We start from the raw sequence: 15758 nt of genomic DNA on the forward strand, positions 1-15758 counted from the left end.
CTTCGATGGCCTTTACTCACCCAAATCTCCCATTTAAATCAATGGGAGTTTTGCAAGAGAAGACTGCAGAGCTTTGGTTCAATGTGTACTGGAATGTACTGGTTACAGGTACAACCACCTTCTTCTTGATGGGTTGTCACAGCTGCTCAAGTGTATGTGAGGTCATGTCACCCTTCTAATGACAACAGAAGCTATAAGTCATAAGACTACTGAAAACCAATGGAAATTTTCCTAGAGGTCAAGTGGTAAGTTTCTGTTTTGGAGCTGAAATCCCAAGATCTTTCCCTACTGTGTATAACAAATGACTGCTGTGTAGTCTTGGCAGCTAAACCATCAGGACACTATGTCTCTATGATCTGTACTGGCTGAGACAGGGCGAAGGAAATGAAGTGAACTGCATTTCTTCTAAATCGATTGTTTCTCCTTGTTTTAAGTAAATGAGTGAAAAAGGGAATTGTGCTGAAGTTGCAACATGCTTTGTGCATTATCTTAAAGTAAAACATTCTAGCTATGTCCATGGCATGCTGGGATCTAAGCTGTATGGAGTATGGATGTTGGGCCACGCCCCAGTTCTTCTCTTTATTAAAAACAGACATTTTAAAATTACAACATGGGGTGTGGCATTTTAAAACTCTACTAAAGGCTTGATTGTGCCCATTCCACATGCAGTTGCACAAGACAGGTAGGGTGGAAAGACACAAGGAGCCTTCCACATTTTGCACAAGAGTTAGGCACAATCTTATGCCCCTGATCCTGCAAAAATTTATGCACATGCTTAAGAATGTGCACTATGAACAGTCCATTGTAACATCAATGGACGTGGACATCAACGGACTACTCACAGTGCATAAAGTTAAGCACCTGCGAAAGGATTTTCAGAGTCAGTCTTTGTGTTCCCCTAAGCACAAAGACTATTGGAATCTAGATCTGTTGCCCACGCTAGTCCCCCTAACTGAGCCCCCATGTATAATAAATGGTATAAGACGAAGTCTCCAGAAATTCACACCATTTTTGTGTCAGTAGACATTGTGGCTCAGATAAATGAGATAAATCTTTAGGAGGACACATGGATATATTCGCATTTAAACCATCACTAAGTTTGGTCAAGAAAAAGAAAAACAGATGTCTCCAGTTCTTGCAGTAATAGAAAACATGCTGATTAGTTTAACTGAAACATATAAGGTGCTTCTAACCTGCTTTCAGGCTGGAAGGATGGCATTTTGGAGGGTTTCAACAAGCTATATATAAAGGAGGAAGCAACATTTTGCCCCCTAACCTATGACTAATGCTAAAGCTAAGTGCTATGTAGTGAAGTAAAGATGCACTATCATTTGGCCAGCACAGAAAGAAAGAGTATTGATTCTTCATTGGACCTAGTCAGGGGAATGCTTTAAACTCTCAGCATTCTGCCTTGAAGATACATAACTGGTTTCCATTAGCTTGCTGGAAAGGACTAGAGACGCCCATAGGAACCTGCAGGCACAAAATTTATGATCAGGCCGGAAATTATAATCTCAGCTCACATCTTTTTACTGGGTTCATTTTAAGAGCCTTTGAAGAACTTGGCAACCATGGAGGAGTTGGTGGCAATGTTGTAAAATATGTGGTGGCAGCCTCTTGAAAGAGTCTGCTTCAATCTTTGGGAAAGAAGAATGTTAGATTCCATTTACTGTACAACCAGCTACCAACACTAAAACCTTATGACTGATAGGGTGGTGATGGGGAGAGATTAGAAATTGATATTTTTAGATCCTGGGAGTAATTTTGCATTATTGAATATCAAAGATGGATGTACCGAGGCAACTGGCAGTGGCTAGGGTCTCAGACTCTAATTATCCGCAGGTGCTATGAAAATGCTATTTATCATGTACTCAATTTCTTTCACATGGGCCACAGAAAAGCTGTGAGATAATAGCAAGTCATCCAATGGCTAGGACACCAGACTGGGACTCAGGAGAGCTGAGATCTCTCTTCTTGGCTCTGCCACTGACCTGTCGTGTGACCTTCAGCAAGTCACTTCCTCCCTCAGGGCCTCCATTTTCCACCTCCCACCTTTTGTCTGTCTGGTCTATTTAGATTGTCAGCTCTTTAGGGGCAGGGGTTGTCACTTATGCTTTGCACGTGCAGCACCTAGAATAACGGTATCCTGATTGAGGCCTCTAGCCACTACAATAATACAAGCAATTCGTTATCATCACAACTACGGGCATTACTGCCCTGAGCCAGTTTTGAACAAAATGTCCTTCCAGCGACAAGTCTCTCCATTATAGAATGACTGGGTGAAATTCAATGGCCTGCGTTATGCAGGAGGTCAGGCTAGAGTGAGGCAAGCAGGATCGGGCCTTCAGAGGTTTAAAATCTGCTGTGACAATTGGTCTATACAACTTTTGCCTACTTAGAAATTAACCATGAAAAATAGGTCAAGTTGTTGTCAATAATGAATGTTATATACAGATACAAGCAAATCAGACAGAGATTAAATTAGTCCAAACAAAAAAGGCCACGTTGGTATAATCCAAGGACTATGTTGAAATCACGCCTAGTAAAAACAGAAGATGTGGAACCAGAAATTCATGAATGAAAATGGGTGTATTGGAAATTAGGCCTAATTGATGGACAAAATAACGAAGGGCTGGGCTATCCCACTCACCACTCCTTTTGGGGGTCCTTGGAGAAAGAGACTTTGGGAAGAGAGCACAGAAAGAACAGATGGAGGGGATTATAGCAAGCGTCACCATTGTGGCCGCCACCCTCACTGTTTCCTGAGACATCCTGACCAGCATGGGCCAAGAGAGGGACCCACATACCATCATCTCTATTGGCTCCAGCTGAATCCCAAACAACACCTGGGATGAAATGGGATCAGACTTTAACTTTAACAGCCACCACAACGGCTCCAGCCCATCTCCACTCCCTTATCCTGTACCTAGAACAACTGTTATTACCATCTTTGATACCATCCAAGAGACCGCCAAACAAGGGATTTTCCCTTCTAAAATCTCTCTTAATCTAAAGGGAAAGGGAACAAGAACTGTTGTGAAAATGAAACCTTTACGTAATACTTTACATTTCAAATGCTTTAACTGTTTTTCCTTCTTCTTTGTATCTTTAATACTAGGTACATATGAATTTTAATGGTGTTTGCGCCTTGGCACTAAGCAGGCTGAGGCCTCTGTATACCAAACCCTGAACCTTTTTATAACACTGTGCAATACGGGACAATGACTGGGTTATGTTAACACCCATTTATGTCATCTAAATTAACACGACAGATCCCAACACAAACCTGTCACTTGCATCACCTGCCGGTCACACAAGTGGATCTGAGCGAATGTGAACTGATGTTATTTTTGAAGTCCCATTTCAAAAGTGCCTTATGCTCCTAAGTTCCTAGGTCACTTCTGAAAATCAGATTTGGGCGCATAAGTCACTTAGAGTTACTTGAAAATTTGATGCTAAATGTGTAATACATTTCTGTTTTCAATAAAATGCAGTTTGGACAGGTTTGTGCCCATTAGATCCTAGGGCAGCATTTCACAAATGCGGCCACCAGGGGCTTTTCTTGCAGCCAGAGCCTCCTGGGCAGTTATGGGGTCAAGGGACGGCTAATGCGGTGGCAAAGCATTCACCTCTTCCCCAGGGCCACCAGTAGGGGTTTGGCCCTGTCCCCCTCTGGAGCCACAAACACCAGAGGAGCAGGCAGCCAGTGTGAGTTCCCCCCTTTCCCAGGGGCAGCAGGGCTCAGGTTTCCAGCTTCAGCCCTGGGGTGTTGGGTGGCTGGCTCCGGCCATGGGGCTTTGGGTTCCGGCTGCGGGGCTTTGGGTTCCGGCTGCGGGGCTTGGGGCTCCAGGCCCCGGTCCGGGGCTCAACACCCCCACATGGCTGATGGCCTCCTCTGCCTTCCCCAGCCCTCCATTGCCCCTAGCCCCCGCTACCTCCTTACCCACCTCTCCATTCAGAGCTTAATTTGTCCCCCAGCTAGCCAGGGCTGAGTGAGTCTGCTGTGAAAAGCGATATGAATAAACCTACAAATACACCTCTACCTAGATATAACGCGACCTGATATAACATGAATTCAGATATAATGCGGTAAAGCAGTGCTCTGGGGGGCGGTGGGGCTGTGCACTCCGGCAGATCAAAGCAAGTTCGATATAACGCGATTTCATCTATAACGCAGTAAGAGTTTTTGGCTCCCGAGGACAGCGTTCTATTGGGGTAGAGGTGTATCAGTTTTCCCAGGAGCAGACTTACTAGCTAGCAAGTCTAAATAAAAAAAACAGCAACCAAAAAAAAAAAAAAAGAAGAAGAATGGGCAAAGCACCTTATTTTGTTTCTGTTTAGCTCCAGTAAAGAATAGAGACAACTGTACATTATTTTTATTATTGAGTCTGAAAAAAACCCCTACATAACTAAATTACCATGATTTGGACATGGATATGTGCTTATATATTTGTTCTTCCTGAAGTTAATTAAGTATTTTAGGAAACATTGTCAGAGTGGCCACCAGCAAGAGTTGGTGGCCGCACTCTAAGGCCACCAAAAATTTTCTTGTGAGAACCCCCAGCCTAGGGAGGGATAAGAGGCTCTCCCCAAGCCGGTGGGTTCTAGAAGAAAAGAAAATTGACATATGCTGGCTAAGCCTTCTTCACAGCAAACCGGCTTTATGCGCAGCAGTTCAGCAGAGGGCAGAATTCTCCTTCTGCAGAACACAGTCAAGCCACTCCACAAGTGCTCATTCTAGCCAACCACTCCCAGGGACTGGCTGGGGAATCTGGGTAGTCAAGGATCTGTTTGTCCCACCACCTCAGCCAATTCCCGTTGTGCTCCCGACTGCCTTTATTATGCTATTATGGCTGGAACCCCTGAGAGCTCAGTTCTACAGAGTAACTCTCCCTTCCCTGCCCCTTGAAGGTTCTCCAGGCATCCCACATGCTCTGTCCTTGCTTCCGTCCCACGCAGCAGGAGGTGTGTGTGTCAGGGGGGAATGCAGGCACAGAACCATGGTATGTGTAGTATTTTTGAACTATAGGAGATAGAGTTTTTCCATATGGGTGTTGTGGTTTGGCATATGCAAAATCCACAGATTAGTAACAGATGGGAAAAGATGCAAAACCCCCATTGATCTCCAAGGGCTTGAGACGTAACCGATTTCTAAAAGACAGATGGAATGCAGATAGTGACCTTGGGCCAGACTCTGGCCTGCACCCTGGTCCCTATACACAACTCCAGGAGTGACTAGTGACCTCAAAAGAGCTGCAAGGGGCTGGCAGAGAATTCCCCCAATGCAGGAACATTACTACTACTCCCCTCCTGCCCTCCCAAGCCCCAACATATAGTGCATGCCAGGGGTGGGAAAGGACAGAGTGGGGGCATTGTCAGGGCACTTAGGGCAATGGAACTTCTGGGCTGCAAGGTGGCCCAGGAAGGAGTGCTCCAAATTACATTACACTGCACATTTCTGTCCCTGTAGCAGCCCAGAATCCAGGTGGCACACAGGTGACAGAGAGCCACTGCTGTCCCCCTCCTCCACAGGGGATGCTTCCAGCATCCTATATGACAACAGGTGCCAATTTAGTGTCCCTTAAAGACAGCCGTTTTAAAGAACCAGCTGAGTTTATATCTATAGTTCAGCTCTATAGCATAGTCAAACCACAGCCTCTCTGAACATAAGAATACCCTGCAAGAACGAACAAGTTTTGTTATGTTTTCGACTTTCTACAGAACTCTTTGGGGGGATATACTACGCCTTTCCCACTTGCAACCAGCAGAAGGCGCTTGCTTTCTTTGTCATGAAGGATCTATGTACAGAGCAACAAGTGAAAAGATTCAAGCCTAACCCACATGTGGGTACTGTAAGTGTTTCATAGAAATAATGATCAGGTAGGTTTGGACAGTTACATTTTCTATGTAACTGCTTTAGTAGTCGCCTTTTAGTCTTTAATAAGACATTCACGTTGTGTGTATGATCCCGCTAAAGCACCGCATATAGTAAACATGCAGGCCAGTTTAGGTTGTCTCCTGGATTAAGGTGTTAATTGGGGCATGCTGGCAGCTGTCTTCCTGTGAATTTGTAACTTAGCAGATGGGCTATAACAGGGGATTGTTCTTGCTTGGTGGCTCTGTGTAACTCCAAGGAAGGGAGTGGGAGTTAGGAGAGCAGATGTCTACGGAGTATAAAGGACACAGGACTAAACGGTATGGACCAGATATCGGCCTCTGTTAAGGCCCCTTTGTGGTGCTCTGGTGGCATAAAGAAGCCTTAAAGTTGCCCTAAATGGGTGGTAGAGGATTACCCTGGCATGAGCGACAGGCAGTATGACAAGGTGGGAGGGATATGGCCAGAGCAAGCTTCATTTTGGTAATTCCTGCCTGGCATAAGTTACAAGAGAGCCTAATGGTAGTTTCCCCCCATTCCAGGCATGCTGAGCAGAGCTTTGGTGCAGCTAAGGGGGACTAGGGCCTCTACACTAAAGCCTAGGCCAAGAGTGGAAGTTTTGCTTAGTTGTTACACCAGGGAGTGCAGAATTCTGTACCCAGCTCTGCCATTGAGCTGCTGGGTTCTCTCTTAGCCAAATCATTTATTAAACTGCTTTGGGCTAAAATGGGTTTAATGTTATTTCTGTACTTTACAGGGAGCACATGAGGCTGAAACCTGAATAACACTATTTATGAAGTGCTGTCTGCAATTCTATAGCACCTTTTATCCAAGGATCAAAGTAATCCCTCCCCACCCGCTAGAGGGAGAAAGCACTTTTGCTTTATACCTTGCGTGGGCCTTGAGCAAATATCTGTACTCAAAACAAACACTCACAGATTTTGAATGAATAGAGCTGTTTCTACAGGGGAGCAAATGATGGTCATAATCCTGTAAACATTTACGCATGTAAGTTGTCCCATTGACTTCAGTGGGTCAACGCATGTGTGGAAAGTTCAGCACATGCAGGAGTGTTTGCCCTATTTCAGAACCAGACAATACCCTGGTCCTAGCCCTTGGAGAGAGAGCAAAGTGCAGGTGCTGGCCTTTTAGACAGTCTGGCTTGTTGGCGATATCACAGTCTCAGGCAGTGGAGCCTTAAAATCCCTAGTTAGGAGGGACTGGGACATGGGTGTCTGCCCAAGAGAGGGGTGACAGCTGGAAGCCCAAAGTGGGTGACCTTAGAAGACCATGGAGGGGAAATACAGGTGTAGTTGCTCTGAAACTGTGACATATGCTTTTAAATGGCTGACCAACTGTGGCTGAAGAATGGGACTCTCTGGCAGTCAAGAGATCTAGGTTCTATTCCTGGCTTTGTCACAGGCTTCAGGTGTCTGGGCCAGTCAAGTCATCTCTTTGTGCCTCAGTGTCCCCATCTGTAAAATGGGACTACTACCTCTCTACCACATGGGAGTGTGGTGAGGCTACCTGTGTTAATGCCCGCAAGGCACTCCTCACAGGGAAGATGCTACAGAAGTGTCACACATTTATTTATTGTGGATTGCTTTTTAATTAACATTTTATAAGGTTATTCACACATCCAAAACAACCATGTCTTTTCCACTCAATGACTTACTTTAGATCAAGGGAAACAACATAACTGGAAAGAACAAAAATAAAGTCTCCATATGAGAACACAGTGTGCACGCATGTGTGCACACATATTGTAACCTGCTGCACCAGCACCGGTGTGCAAAATTGCAGTTGCCCTGTCTAACAGGCAGAGCCATTAAGGATTTAAAGGTGAAGATAAAGCCAGAGCAATTGCATAGCTACATATACCACATCTAGTTGCCCCAAGAAATAAATCAATGGCTTAGACAGTGACAGCTTGAGATTTTGTAATTAATAATAAGTGTCCTCACAGATAATGAGATGTTGAATGATGTATTGGTGAGATGTGTTGCAATACCCAAAGGACTCCAGGCTTGTGTGAAATAGTTTGTGATTTTTTCCCCCCCGTCTCTATGTGGCAGGAGAATTATGGATTTCACTCCTGGTCCACAAAGAAAACCTTGGGCTTAAATGAGCCATAGAGTAGGATGGGTGAAGTTATAAAGGCAGCGCATAGAGCTGTGCAGAAAAAACATACAGAAGTCATGGAGAAAGCACTTCTGCCTTGCCCCATAAATGGACCTTGACCGTGGATCTCCCGAGGAATATGTGCAAAAGCCGAACCTTTAAGGAATGAAAAACAGCCCTTCACAGGATTCACAGTGCTAAGGATGAATCAGAACTAAGACCTGTGGAGACTGCAGCCTCCCTCTGGGCTTCCAAATACACCCAGAACGGCCGATAACACTGCAAATACAGCCAGAACTGCAAGATGCTGAGTCCCCTCCCATTGACTCCAAATCTGCATGGTAATTGGGACCAGTATAGGTCCAAACTCCTTGGTCCTTCATGTACCCACTACCCTCCACGGCTTTCTCAATACCAGAGTCCAGCAAAAGCCAAACCTACAGTCTGTAACCAGGAGGTGTACATTTTCCAGCATTGCATGAGATTTTAGCCCTGCTTTGCCTAGTCAGAGGACAGTGGTAGCAGCAGCTATGCAAGTTTCCCAACATTGCCTCCCCTGTTCAGGATGGCAGCATCTTTGGGAGTAAGAGAATTCAACCTCTACATCCCTTCAGTCCTTTGCCTCTCTGCTGAGACGACCAGCAAGGATAGAAGCTACCAGCAAGGACAAGGGACCTACTAACAAGGAAATGGAATGGAGACCATCCACTCAGGCACTCACCATCAATCCAGGTTGGATTTGAACCGGCAACTTCAAATGAAACACTTTGTATTCTGCTACCAAAGCCCTGTTCCAGCCATGTAACTCTTTCATGAGGCTTTGAACATTTAGTGTGAATATTCCTTTGAATACGTAAATCTGGATCTGGCCTGCAAATACAAAGTTTTCCAAGTTAATTAAAAAAACCTAATGAGTAGGGAGGCTGAGATTTGATGGCTGTCAAAACAATACGACTAGGTAGTGATTTGTTGGTGACATGTAAAAAACAGGCAGCAAGTCAGCAGTCAGGATACATTTGATTGAAATTAAATCAAAGTGAAAGGCAGTTGACTTTGAACTGGCTCCGAAGGCCAAAGAGAAACAAGTAAGAGCTGATAACGTTCAATGTAAAACAGAGGCAGGGGGAGCAGCAGCATCTTCCTGGCACTGGAAATAGTTGGCATCCAGTTGCAACAACTTTATTCTTAGTTCAGAAAATAAATTCATCTGGCGGGAGAAGGACTGAGGTGGTTTGGAGTATTAAAAGAGAAAATGGATCAGTGCAAGTAACCTGCCTGTTGTTATGGAGTTGAGGTGGAATTGTGCTGATGCTCTGAGACAGCCCATGTGTGTGTGTGGGGGGAGGGTTGGATCTAGACTGGCTTCATGCTATAAGCATCCAAGGTGGTTTGAATGTAGCCCTATTATTATTATTTGAATTACAGCTGTGCTCATAGGTCCCAGATGAGACTGGTTCCCCACTGTGCTAGGTTCTGCACATACACTGAGCAGGAGAGGGCAGTCCCTGCTCTGTGGGATTTACAATCTGAATAGACAAGATAGTCCTGCTTATTGCATCAGTGGCAGTCGCCTACCTCCCTCACATGCCTTCAGGAGTCCAGGGGTCCAAATCCTGCCCCCCTGGCACTGGAATCCATCTGGAAGAGTTCCATTAGCTTTGGAAGGAAGGAGTGGTATTCAGGGATTAGCTGAACAAATACGTTTGGTTGTTTGGGGCCCAAAGCTCAGCAACCCGGGATCTGCCAAGACACTGGAGAAGCTGATTCCAGGGGAGAGGAGCATCAGCTGAGAACCCTGATACTGGAATATGCAACTCCAGGAATCCAGCAGATCTCATCTGCCACAAGCAAGCACAAGTGGCCAGAGAGGTCTCACATGGCACATCCTCCATATGCACCAGATGAAATAGCATCACCCATAAAGAGACAACACACCTGCTGTGGGTTTCTCCCCTCCCTTTCCAACAATTGCCTTGGAATCCTCAGGCATTGTTGACTGGCTGGATTTCAAGGTGCCTGGTAGCACCTTGGACCATCAACTCCTCCCCCAGGGTCATTAACCTCCAGAAAATGCCCTGAATCTCGAGTCATTGCTGTCTAATTGCATCCTTGCTCTGCTTTCTCACTCATGATGGAAGTGCATGGGGGCTTTGCAGCGATTCCTAGACAGTGATACCTGAACCACTCTCTAGACATACTGTGGCTTTGGAGCTGCAGAAGCATCCGGATAGATGTACTCCTGGATCTCTATGTTCATAGACACACAGGCCCCATCCTGCCCTTCCCTTTTCCTGCTCTCAGTCCCAGCAAGGATGGAGTTGGGCCCCACAGCATGCAATGGGTATGTTCCCAATATCCTCTCTCCCCAGCCCTCAGGTCCTGCAGCTGCCAGGGCACTCCAGGGCTGTGGAAGGGGGTAGTGAAGACATCTGATTGGCTCCTAAGCCAACAGCACATATTATCCTGGCAGGTCCTTGGACTCATTTCTTAGACCACCCTGGCTCTCAGCATCTGTGAGTGTAATGTGGGAGTTTTATTTTCACAGTAGTACTTCGCTAGCTGCCAAAGTAATAGAAGCGCTTAAAAATATCAATCAGATCAATGCCAACAACAGCCAGTCCTTCAGCAGATCAGCTGGCTCAAGTCATCTCCCAGTCCCCCATTCCATATTCCAATAACCCATACAGATGCTAGGTGGCATTACTCAGCCCAACTGGCCCTCTATTGATTAGTAAATGGAATGCACATCTCCATGGAGCCAACAGCTAACTGGGAAGGGATCACAATACTCCAAGGACCAAATCCTGAGTGTTGTTATGATTTCTGTTATAGTAGTGCCTAGAGGCCAGAGCCCCACTATGCAAGGCGCTGTACAAACATGTCACAAAGAGACATTCCCTGCCCCAAAGAGTTCACAAGCTAAGTTTAAGATGTGGCACCATATCCTGTTGAAGCAGATGGCAAAATTCCCACTGGTTTCAATGAAGTTGCAATTTGGCCCCAAATGCAGTGTCTAAGGACGGTTGGCATCTTAGTTCCGCTCACCCACAAACAGAAGACACTCAGCTCAGCCTGCATGTCTTAGGAAGTTGTCCAGAAAGTATCAAAGCCCAGAGGATCCCACGTTCCCCATCCCCACTGGTTAAGGAATTCTGAAACTGACCACAGGGCAGGAATGTTTATATGTAGTGGGATGTCCCATAAAGCACAAGAGAAGGCTCAACATGAGCGGAACTCTGTGCTGTCCTAATTACAGGAAAAGCTCCGCTGTTTCAGTGAACGATCACGGCGTGTGGCATGCAACTTCATTAAAATATGCGAGTTAAAAGCTTTCATCCTTTTGGCATTTTGTTGGCCCAGACTTTAAATTATCACACAAACTTTGGTGTTGAATGTTAAATGCTGTTACATTTTTCACACATGTTAAATGTATTAACATAAATAAGATTAGAAGACCATGTCCAAGTGTAAACAACCCCCTCACTCATTAGCAAGGGTAGAAACCAGGACCTTTAGTACCAAAAGCACAGGCCTCTATTAACTTAATTAGCTCCATTTGGTGGTAGCAGTAGTAGGCTCATATCCTCTACATAGGCCAGCCAGGGGAGAGGGAGAACCACGGCCCTTTGCTGGTGGGTTACACACACTCCCCGTCAGAGACGGCTCATTTCAAGAGTATGAGGTCAACAAGAGTTCAAATACTCAAATGGGTCACAAGTTTATCATGACTCTCCCACCATGGGCCATGCTGGGATTTGAACCCTGTGGAGCTCAGATATTTGTGATAAGCCACCCCTAAGAGTAGGCATGAATAATACACTGCCTGTTCTACGTAGGGGATAAAGAGCCAACTACTGCTACCAGCTAATGAAGTTGCTCTTTTGGGTCCAACGGAAGAGGCACTCACAGAGACCATTTTTGTAATGAGACATATAATGTGCACTTGTGCCCTCAATTACCCGAGCGTAATTAAGGGTAGGATTTGTCCCAAAGCGTCATCTTGTCTCAGTTAGGAAGTTATACCGCTCAGACTTCTGAACAGGAATTTGGGTGTGTCTGTGTTGGAAGAGTGAAAAATAATACATGGTGCTTTGGGATAAACTAGTGCCAAAAATTAGGTGTGTGTGTGTTAAATATATACCATCTGAGAAGTCTCTACCAACCATGGGATGCCTCCCATTTCTACACATTGGTATCTCAAAGAACATTTATTATGTGTCAATGGAAATACTTCTTATGAGAAAAACTCTCCAGCCCATCAATAATGCCTGGCTATGCTTAATTCATCTAAAATGCACAGAATAAAACATTCATTCATGCTTGGGAGCGCTCTTTTCACCATTGGCAGCTCAAGCTACACTAGCTAAAATACCTGAGATCCAATCCAACAAGCTTTCTTTCCAGGTTTGCCGGCCACAATGAAACCACAGAGATGACTGTACAGAAAGGTCTGAGGCTCCCAACGTCTAGAATCACTGGAATTCGCAGTGTTTGGATTTGATCCTAAAACAATGAAACCCATGTGAGAAAGACATTTGGATTTGTCTCTTCTGTGTCATTTTGAACAGTTTCTGCTTTACTCCCCATCAGCTCTGTGCCATCCAGTTATACAAATCAAGGCAGAAAAGTAAGTTGCAGAGTGTACGCTGCTCTCATAGACCATAGGAATAAGTATTCTATAGTGGTGGGATTTTGTTAAAGGGGAAAGAGAAAAAAAAGGAAGAATCATGAATGGTTTGAGGAATACAAGAATTTGACAATGTTGGGTGAAATCTTGGTCTCATTGATGTCAATGGGAGTTTTGTCACTGATTTCAGTGGGCCCAGGAGTTCATCTGATTCATTCAGAAGCAAGTGTTACTTTGCAGAAGCATCAAACACCTAACACACATTATACTCTCAAGAGGAAGGTGTGGCTAGGGCACCGGACTGTCATTCAGAAGAACTGGGTTCAGTTCCCAGCTCTGCTACAGATACCCTACGTAGCCTGCTGTTCTGTGTTTGTACTGCCCCTAGCACAATAGGGTCCTGCTCCATGACTGGGGCTCCTAGGTCCTACAATAATACAACTAAACACCTCATCATTTCTTTTGGGCCTCAGTTCCAAATGCGGAGAATACACTTTTCTTTCTCTCATCCATTGTCTGTCTTGTCTATTGATAATGTCAGCTCTCCAGAGAAGGGACCATCTCTTCCTCTCTTACCTGGTGCAGTAGAGGTATTAATAATAGCGATAAGATGCACACAAGGAAAACCAGTGAAAAACACTGAGGAGCAATGCAAAAATCCCAAACTCTGCTGACAAATGCAGAACAGCTAAACAATCCAAAGTATATTATATACTCCTAGCACAGCAGTAATGGTGGTGTCTTGACTACGGAGGCCATCAGGTGTAAGAGAATGGAAATGGGATTGTTCCCTCTTGCTGCAAGTCTGAATGTGACCCTCCTGTAAGTTTCAGGAGTAACCAAAGTAAAAGAAGAGTCCGCAGCCTCCATTAAAAATGCTGATCTCCAGTAACATACCAGTACAAGACTGCATTTAAATCTTTTCTAATTAACTTGCTAATCAAGCCCTTTTTTAATATGTCCTATGATTCTTCTCAGTCTCCTGTGAGGATGGGGAGGCTTAGACATTTAATATAATTCTGTGGTTGAACTGAAACGTTAGGAAGCTTTCAGGCTATATTTTACTAGAACCAGATGAATTTCTAAGCTTGAAATACAGCATACAGAATGCTGATTAACTTTGATCTGGTGGCCATCTGTTACTGTGCTTGCAGTATGAGTAGCTCCATGAAATACTAGAAGCAAAGGGTTATCCTAACTACACACAAGATAGAGTAAATGAAGAAAGCCCCGTGGTTGAAGCACTGTTGCAAACTGTCTCTCTTCAGCATGTTTGGAAGATAAATCTTGGCTCCCAGAGGGAGACTGCTTATTCCAATGTACCCACTGGGAGCCCTCGTACTCTGATGTACCCAGCCTCCGGTTTTTATTTGGATTACCAGAAAATGAAACATCAATCCATACATTTTATTCTAACTGCCTTTTGTGAAATTTCCCATCCAAAAGACTTGATTTCTGCTCATGTTAGAAGTTACAATATTGGAAATAGGCCAGATCCTTAGCTGGTGTTGGTCAGCAAAGCTTAGCCAAATGTAGGACACTGGTTCAAATCCAGCTTGGGTTGGTAGTAACAAAGCTGTTACTATCTGAGGATTCTGGTGTTATGAAACTGTCTATTATTTGTATTGAGGAAATGCCTAGGGCCCCAGCCATGGACCTGGACCCCATTGTGCTAGGCTCTGTACAAACACAGGCGGGGGGAGGGGGGAAAGACAGTCCCTGACCCAACTTCTTGTCTACACAGGGATAATTACACCTCTAGAGTAATACCAGTAAAGCTCCCCATATGGGCACTCTTCTTGCACAATAAGAATGCCTTTTTCTGGTTTAGCGTATCTCACTACAAAGTAAACTGGAGAAAGGGACTAATTCCAGAATGAGTGTCTACCTGGGGAATTATACCATAATCAGTAGAACTACAGTGGTACAATTACACTGGTATAGTTATGCCGCAAATTTCTCCTTGTTGACAAACCCTAAGATACAAACAAAACAGCTGTGGGAGGCACAAGGTAACAAAGATCCAATACTGTGAGTACTATGAAGTAGGGTACAAGAAGCTATGGTGGTCTTGGTCCAGTTTCCAGTGGACAAGTCTCCATATCTCAAAACAGACCGCCACAGTTGGTGGTAAGTGGTAGTCCCAGTGAATGGGCCATTGAGACAGAATTCCCCTCCCGCACCAGAGATGGCGTGCAGGGTGCTGTAAGTGGATGCAGAGGCATTCTGGTGGGGCATCATGGGGAAGCATGGCCTGCCACCGCCCATCCTGTGTGCTTGTATCTGTGGATTAAATAGAAGGCTGTGGGGCTGTTCCCATGAACACAAAGAGATATCATGGTGTGTGGATTCCATCCTGCTGTGGAAATGCGCCGCTGTCCATGGCAATGAGGAATGTGGACAGGAAGCTGACACACTTGCTTGTGGTGAGGTTGGGGGCTGGCAAAGACTCCCTTTACCCACCTTCATAGCAGGGCAAAGGAAGCACTCGGAACAGGACGAAAACTCGGCTTCTTGAAACAGTTGCTGGTTCACCTTCCTGTCCTGAACTAAGATGTTTCCCAACAAAAATGGCAAAGCTCAACAGCCAGTTAGAGGCTTTCTGATATCAAGGGACAGAGATGATGGATGCCCGACCTTTGCTTGCTGTCCATAATGGAAATAAGTGGGGAAAGGAGCTTAGGGAGGGAAGAATGGCATGATCGATGGTGTTATGATATCAATGCCCTCATCTCAGAAAGAACCACCAGGACAGCTGGAGATATCGGCAGAGTGACTGAATAGGTCGGAAGAGACGGTAGCAGGAAAGGCAGAAAAGTCTCACTTATGAATATAGAAAACAAGAGTGTTTGTGAGGGTTGATAATGGAAATGGTTTCCAACATGCAAAGGCCTGGCGAGGACGCCGACACATAGCGAAAAGACTTCTGTTTCCACCTCCCACCCCCACATTCCTTGCCATCAGATACTCCGACCTACACATGAGGAGCCCTGGGGATGGCAGCACGAACACAGTTTCACTTTGTAATTCACCAGCATGGGCCAGCTCCCCGCGGGGTCTGAGCTCTTTGCAATGAAAAATCTCTGTTCTTCTTTAAAGGGGACGTTCACATGTCAACAAGCCAATTGGAGTTCC

At 45.2% G+C, this 15758-nt stretch overlaps 1 protein-coding gene across 4 annotated transcripts in view; it reads right to left on the minus strand.

Annotated features, from left to right (window-relative positions):
• The window catches only part of CCDC92 (coiled-coil domain containing 92), a 214835-nt gene that overhangs the window by 33851 nt on the left and 165226 nt on the right, over nt 1-15758 (minus strand). The window contains exon 1 of one of the 4 annotated variants that reach the window (XM_034790799.1): nt 8718-8841. The exons of the other annotated variants lie outside the window; for them this stretch is intronic. The gene's annotated coding sequence lies outside the window, so the exon portion shown is untranslated. Of the gene's footprint in view, nt 1-8717; nt 8842-15758 lie in introns of those variants that run through there. 4 annotated transcript variants of the gene reach the window in all.

Source organism: Trachemys scripta, chromosome 15, assembly GCF_013100865.1.
Source record: "Trachemys scripta elegans isolate TJP31775 chromosome 15, CAS_Tse_1.0, whole genome shotgun sequence".
Lineage (NCBI taxonomy): Eukaryota > Metazoa > Chordata > Testudines > Emydidae > Trachemys > Trachemys scripta.